Source organism: Condylura cristata, unplaced genomic scaffold (genome assembly GCF_000260355.1).
Source record: "Condylura cristata isolate star-nosed mole 26May11 unplaced genomic scaffold, ConCri1.0 scaffold00005, whole genome shotgun sequence".
Lineage (NCBI taxonomy): Eukaryota > Metazoa > Chordata > Mammalia > Eulipotyphla > Talpidae > Condylura > Condylura cristata.
In genome coordinates, this window is record NW_004567106.1 from 54,437,459 (window position 1) to 54,443,853 (window position 6,395).

Here is a 6,395-nt window from a genome sequence, read left to right on the forward strand (position 1 = left end):
CCCGGGCGCGCCCGGGACCCGCCCCCGGCTGGCGGCGGCCGCGAGAGCCGAGGATGAAAGGGAAGGGGGGCCCCGGCTCCCCCAGACACCCTCCATCCCGCCCCACTCCCGGTCGCGGCTCCGGCCGCCTCCTGGTCCATCTCACCGGCCTCCCGCCCGCCTTCCAGCTGTCCCGCGGTCAGTCCTGCCGGCGGCCGACGGGAGCCACCGCCGCCGCAGCCCGCTCGCCTCTCCGCTTCCTCCCGGGCTGCTCCGCTTCCCCTCACCCCGGAGAGTGGCCAGAAGGAAGCCAGCTCGCCGCCGGGCCTCCTCCCCCGCTTCCCCGCCGCGACCAATGGGCCCCCGCCGCCGGGAAGCCGCGCCCGCCCCCTGGCGGTGGAGGACCGAGCGGGCGCCCCTGCCTGCCCAAGAGCCCGGACGGAGAGGTGGGAGGAGTCTGCGGTTCCTCCCGCCGGCCCCGCCCCGCGCGGCGCAACCTGGGCTTGCCACGTGGGGACTGCTGGGGCGGGGCGGGAGGGGGCGCCCGCGCCTGGTGGCGTCCCGGCAGGGGGGCGTCTGTGTCCCCAGATTTTTGCAGGCGTTCATAACCTAGCCCTGAAGGCATAAATGTTAAAATAACCAATCCCATTCTAGAGATTCACCAGCTGGGAAAAAGCGATCTTAAACTTCTTAACTAGTAAATTGATTCTGAAAATATTGCTCATCCCAGGCACAAACCTTACATGTTTGATCCAAGCAAAAAAGTTAAGTATATGTTTTGTTATTTAAAAAAAAATTTAAAAACCCAATGTTTTGAAATTTTTTCTCACTTCTAAGACAGGTTTACCATACGTGTTGATAACTGAAAAGGCAGTGCAGACCACATACAAAATTAGACAACAGAATTGTTTCGTAATTCCGTATTCCCTAATAGTGACATTACTATTATTGCTAGTAACTTTTTACCTATTAGAGAAAATATTGGGGCAATTCATATAATAGAAGTTTAAATTGCATTAAAGAGTAAGGTTTGACCATAGTAAGTCTTCTACCTAGAGTGAACTTTCTTTCAAAAATGTAAAACACAGAAGCTAAATAATGCTAAAGTAGGAGAGGAAGCAAGAAACACATTCTAAGAGTCTTCTAGGTACCACTTTATTGGATCTTTGATGAGCCTTGAGGGATGTGTTATTTAATTCTCACAACTCAAAGGAAGTAGATGTTATTTGTGTCTTAACTTTAACACATCAAAAACCCAAGACTCCAAAACCACTAAAATAAGTTGCTCAAAAATACAATGTAATGAGTTGTGAAGCTAGAATCACAAGACAAACAGGAAGGTAATTTGTTTCTTTTCCCACCAACACAGTGCCGGGGACACACACTTGTCCCATTGAAAGATTTCTGAAACCTCTTCAGTGAAAAGGTCAGGTCATGTGTGAAAGAACTTCTTCCATAACCAAACTGGCTTATGTGGAAATGGCCTTGTACTTCTACCACCGTATTGAAACATTTCCTAGGTTGGAGGTTTGTTTAAAAGCCTACTTCCCCATGACATTAATATATGACTTCGACTCCTTGGTTGGTAATGAAATTAATAACAGTGGAACACCAACAGTATTATGCCGGTGGTGATTCACTGAACTAGAAATAAAAACTCAGAGTTCATAGCACAACTCAAGGATAAGTACTGTTTCATGAAACATTTGTACAATAGTAGATGTAGGTGAGTGTGTGTATGTCTTGTAAATTACATTTCTTAACATGGATTGCAATGTTTAAGTTTGTGCAGCATTTCTTTAGTTCACCTGCTTTTTTTCTTCTTTTAACTTATGAAAGAGTAAAGATAATTTTCCTACATTTTTTCACTTGGCAAAGGTAGGAAAGGCAGCAGTGGTTATAAAGATTAATGGTTAAATTTATGAAGACCACAGAATTTTGCAGCTCCAAGTTTAATAGTTTAATATCAATAGGTATAGCTGTGTTACACAATAATAGGTAGTGATTATATTTTAAAGCCAATATTTATTGTATATTTTGTATGCCAAGTTCTTTCCCTAACACTGCAGAGTCTGACTCATTTAATCCTCACATTAATCCCATAAATACAGAGAAGGAAAGGGAAAGCTGCCCAGTTCAGATAGTAACCGAGCAGAGATAAGATTCAAATCTGCCTCACAGCCTTCCCTCTGTGTGAATTTGAAAAGAAAATTCATTCTTTCTTCAACAGGTGCAGGGTTTTCCTTCAAGCCATCACTTAAGCTGTATTAGTCCCCACACCAGGATTATATAATATTGTTTAATGTAAATCTTGATGAAAAGTCTCACAATTTTCATTGGACCATTCTCATGCAGAATATCCCCTTTGTCCATTTAGACAAATGGAATATATATGTAGTTGTCTATATATGGAGTAACAAACAGGACTATATTTGCCTATAAAACAGGGCTGCCGGTAATTTCTCCCATTCCTGACAATTCACACCACTTTTACCATTCAGAGGTGGTTTATGTCTTCTCTCCTCTTGAATCCAGACAATACTGGGAATTGTTTGGACTCATCAAATGCCAACCAAGTGCAGCCGTATGACTTGTAGAACTATTACAAGGCAGGCAGAGGGGCACCCCTGAACCCTCAAAACCACACATTCGAAATCGAAGCTCAAACCAGTTCAGCAACCCCAGTGGAGGGCCCAGACGGGAGAGTGAATTCACCTGATGCCTTCCCGTCCTGAGGAAGCTCCTAGCTGAATGCAGCACAGGCCTGATCTCGATGCACAGCAGCACATAGGAACCGCCTGTCAGGGCCACCTGGTGACAGAGTGCTTCCCAGCACTCTGAGTTGTTTGTTTGTCTTTTCTGTAAGTTGCTAAGTTTTGTGGCAGTGTTTTCTATGACATATGTAATGACAATCACTAATTGAAACATGAAGTACAAGATTTATAAAACTTAGCAAACAAAAAAACACCAGTTCTGGAAGTAGGGTTATTTTAAAATATGAAAGTATGGTTTATGCTTTTATTGGGTAATAAAGTCAAACCTGAAGAGAGAAGTCCAGATCTTCCCTAGCTATCAATGAACAGCAGGATTAAAAAAAATCAGAGGCAGAATAATACAAACAAGTGTACAAATGTCAAATGTACACCCTATGCTAGGTAGCCTACCACACCCAGCTACGGTTTACAAACTATTCACAGAATGTGCATTCAGAGCTCTTGAATGTCATCCAGCTTGTGACACTCGTTTTACTCCTCTTGAACCAACAAATCCTTTCCTGCCAAGTAAGGTCAGTCATCCTTTGAAACAATTTGATCCCAGGTGGATACGTCAACTCCAAATTTCCTGACTTCTCTTTTCACAACCCGTATTGGCCTAGTAAACCAGCTAGATTTTGCTAAACGTTATACCTTAAATTCCTCTCAGTTCCTCTCATTCTGTTTTTCCATCCACAGACCCAATCCCATGCCCAGATTCACGGCCCCACTCTTTTTTTTTTTTTTTTTTAAAGATTTATTTATTTGTGCATACAGAACTGGGGTACAGGCCAGAGGCTCAGGGGCGGTGACAGGCTTCACCAGAGAGACAGAGTGGGGAACAGAACAGGCAGATAGAGGAAGTACACTGATGAGGGGAGCAGCGGGCGGGTCAGGAGAGGTCTGCCACGCCATGTGGTCACCTCCGGGGCAGGCGGGAATCGAACTCATGCGGAAGTGGCCTTAGCTTCTCAGTGCTGTGCTTTTAACCCGCTGCGCCACCAGGGAGGGCCCCACTCTTTTTTTTTTTTTTTTTCAAATATCTCTTCCTTTTTTTATATAACAGTTTATTTTTACATCATTTTGTACATTTTTTTTCCCATCTCAATTGTAATCCCCACAGGCTTCGCATCACCAAGTCACCCATGTGTCGTCACCATAATCCCGTGCACTTTCCTTCCCCCAAATCCCCCCCCCCGTTTTTGATCCCATTCCCCACTCCACCCCCACAAAATGTCTCTGATATATGGCTGTTCATTATTATTATTTTCTCGCCTGGTCCATTATACTCCTGCTATGAGCGAAACCAGCTGGTATTTTTCTTTCTCTTTCTGGCTTATCTCACTAAGCATGATCTTTTCCAGCTCCATCCAAATTGCACAGTCCTACTCTTAAATTGGAGCTGTAACATTTGTCTTATTTTACCCTCCTTGTTGCATAAAGTATCAATATAATGTATCATCAAGGAAAGACCCAGGGATGACTCTGTTGAATACCTGAGCTCAAACTCAATTATGCAATAAAGGTTTTGGGCTGAACATATGACAATAATATATAGTCTTTAAGACAACTACATACAAATTTTTGCACCTTAAATAGTGCACTCTGCGCAAAGATACCGTGTGCTGGCCTACATTGATGAAGAGAAGGCTCTGGTTACAGACAAAATGTAAGTCTCTGGAGAGAAAATCCTCCTAGTTTCCTTCAGTGTTAGCATTCCCAAATCAGATTTGGAATTAGTGACGGGTTCTCAGATTAGGAGGTCACCATGGCACATTTCCACATGCTCTTTTTACTATACACAAAACTTTTTTTATTTGTGTGTATGTGTAGTTAGCTAGCTAGCTAATTTCTAGGAATCTAAGGGCAAAATGTATACTATAGAAAAACTAAAATGCCCACTAGTTTAAGGGGCCATAGTTGATGCATTTGCCATTTTTAACATAAATGTTATCACTTTAACCATTTTTAAATCTATCTGTGTTCACTTTGTTGGGGATCAGCACCACCTTCAGAAAGCTATTCCTCTTGAAAATTGAAAGTTTGTGTTACTAAACAGTAATTTTCCATTCCCTGTCCCTCCAGGTGTTTACAGCTACTATTCTACACTGTTTCTATCAGCTTGAAATTTTCAGATACATCATATAAGCAAAATGTGTAGATCAAAAAGCTGGGAATTCCCATGACTTCATGACTCTACATTTAGTGTGTAAGCCATACAGGGATTTGATTTACTATGAAACATGTTATACAATGAAATCTTGGCATAGTGAATATTTGCATAAAGGACTCTAGTTTTCTCATCTATACCTACTTTTCTGGTAACACAAAAGAAGATTCTAGATACCATAAAAAATTATATTTTTAATTTTTTTAATTCTATTCTCAGGAAGGTTCTGGTTTAGATTAGTTTGTTCAACAGATCCTTCAGTAGGGAAAATTTGGCACTTTTGTCTTGTTTATAAATCATATTCAAACACAAATCACATCTAAAAATGGATTTTAAGAGATAAAAGGGGAAAAAATTAAAAGCATAAATAATATATAGTAATCATAGCTACAAAGTAATTTCCTTAACCCTGCAATTATGTACAGTGTATATTATAAACAATTATTAATCATATTCATCTTATATAACTTACGTGTCATATAAATGAGTACATATAATTCACCGAATACATATATGCAAAAATATACTTGTTCTGAAGTCTTGTATGGCAATGTGACTTGTCTGGAATGCCAAACAAAGATACAGAACTCATGAATCAGATGAAATAGTCACACACAGACACACACACACAAGTGTACACACATAAAGTGCAAATACATAAGTATACCTTGCACATACATAGCATGCACATGTTCTATAAAGTATCTTCAATATATATTTGTTAGGTATTGGGAGAAAAAACTGGTTTATTTATTTTAGTGCCACAGAGCAAATGGGAGAACATTCATGTAATTTCAAGTAAATGAATGAATAAGCCTCACATTAAATCATTTAAAAAATACTTCTTTCCACATTTGATTAAGGGAAAAAAGCCTACCAGAAAGCCTACTGAGGAGAAGTGAACAAAGCGTGCATTTTCTTAAAAGGTAATTGCTTCAGTCTGTGACTTCAGTTCTTTATTAAGTGAGGGTCCTTTATTCTAAATACAGATGGATTCACTGTGACTGTGGTATTTTTATTAAACATTAAGATCTCTAGTTACATGAAATTGAAATGTATTGTTTTCTCCAAAGGCATAAAGTTAGGAATAGGGGTAACAAAATATCATCCTATTGTTAGTATTGTACTAAGACATCTTCTCTAGTAGATTTCTTGGTCACTAAAGATAATTCAGTCATTCTAGGAAGACCAAATCTCACATGGTTATAACATGGCCAAGGGCTTCCTGGTGGCTCAAGGTGCAGCACTATGAGGCTGTCTACAGCCACTGCAGCATAAGTTTGATCCCCCACCAAGGAGGTGACCCATATGGCGCAGCAGACCTCTTCTGTCTCACACCCTGCTCCCCTCATTAGTATATTCCAGTCAATCTGACTGTTCTGCTCCCCACTCTGTCTCTGGTGAATACTCTCACCCCTTGCATCTCTGGCCTATACTCCAGTTCTTGTATGCATAAATAAATCTTTAAAATAAAATCGTTGGTTTCGTGCTTC

General features: G+C 41.1%; 1 protein-coding gene across 2 annotated transcripts in view; it reads right to left on the bottom strand.

Annotated features, from left to right (window-relative positions):
- FAM3C (family with sequence similarity 3, member C) overlaps window positions 1–336 on the bottom strand; it is a 39,306-nt gene extending 38,970 nt beyond the window's left edge. The window contains exon 1 of one of the 2 annotated variants that reach the window (XM_004676979.2): window positions 146–336. The gene's annotated coding sequence lies outside the window, so the exon portion shown is untranslated. The remainder of the gene's footprint in view (window positions 1–145) is intronic. The other variant, XM_012721088.1, reaches the window with a different exon arrangement.
- Window positions 337–6,395: the final 6,059 nt, after the last annotated feature.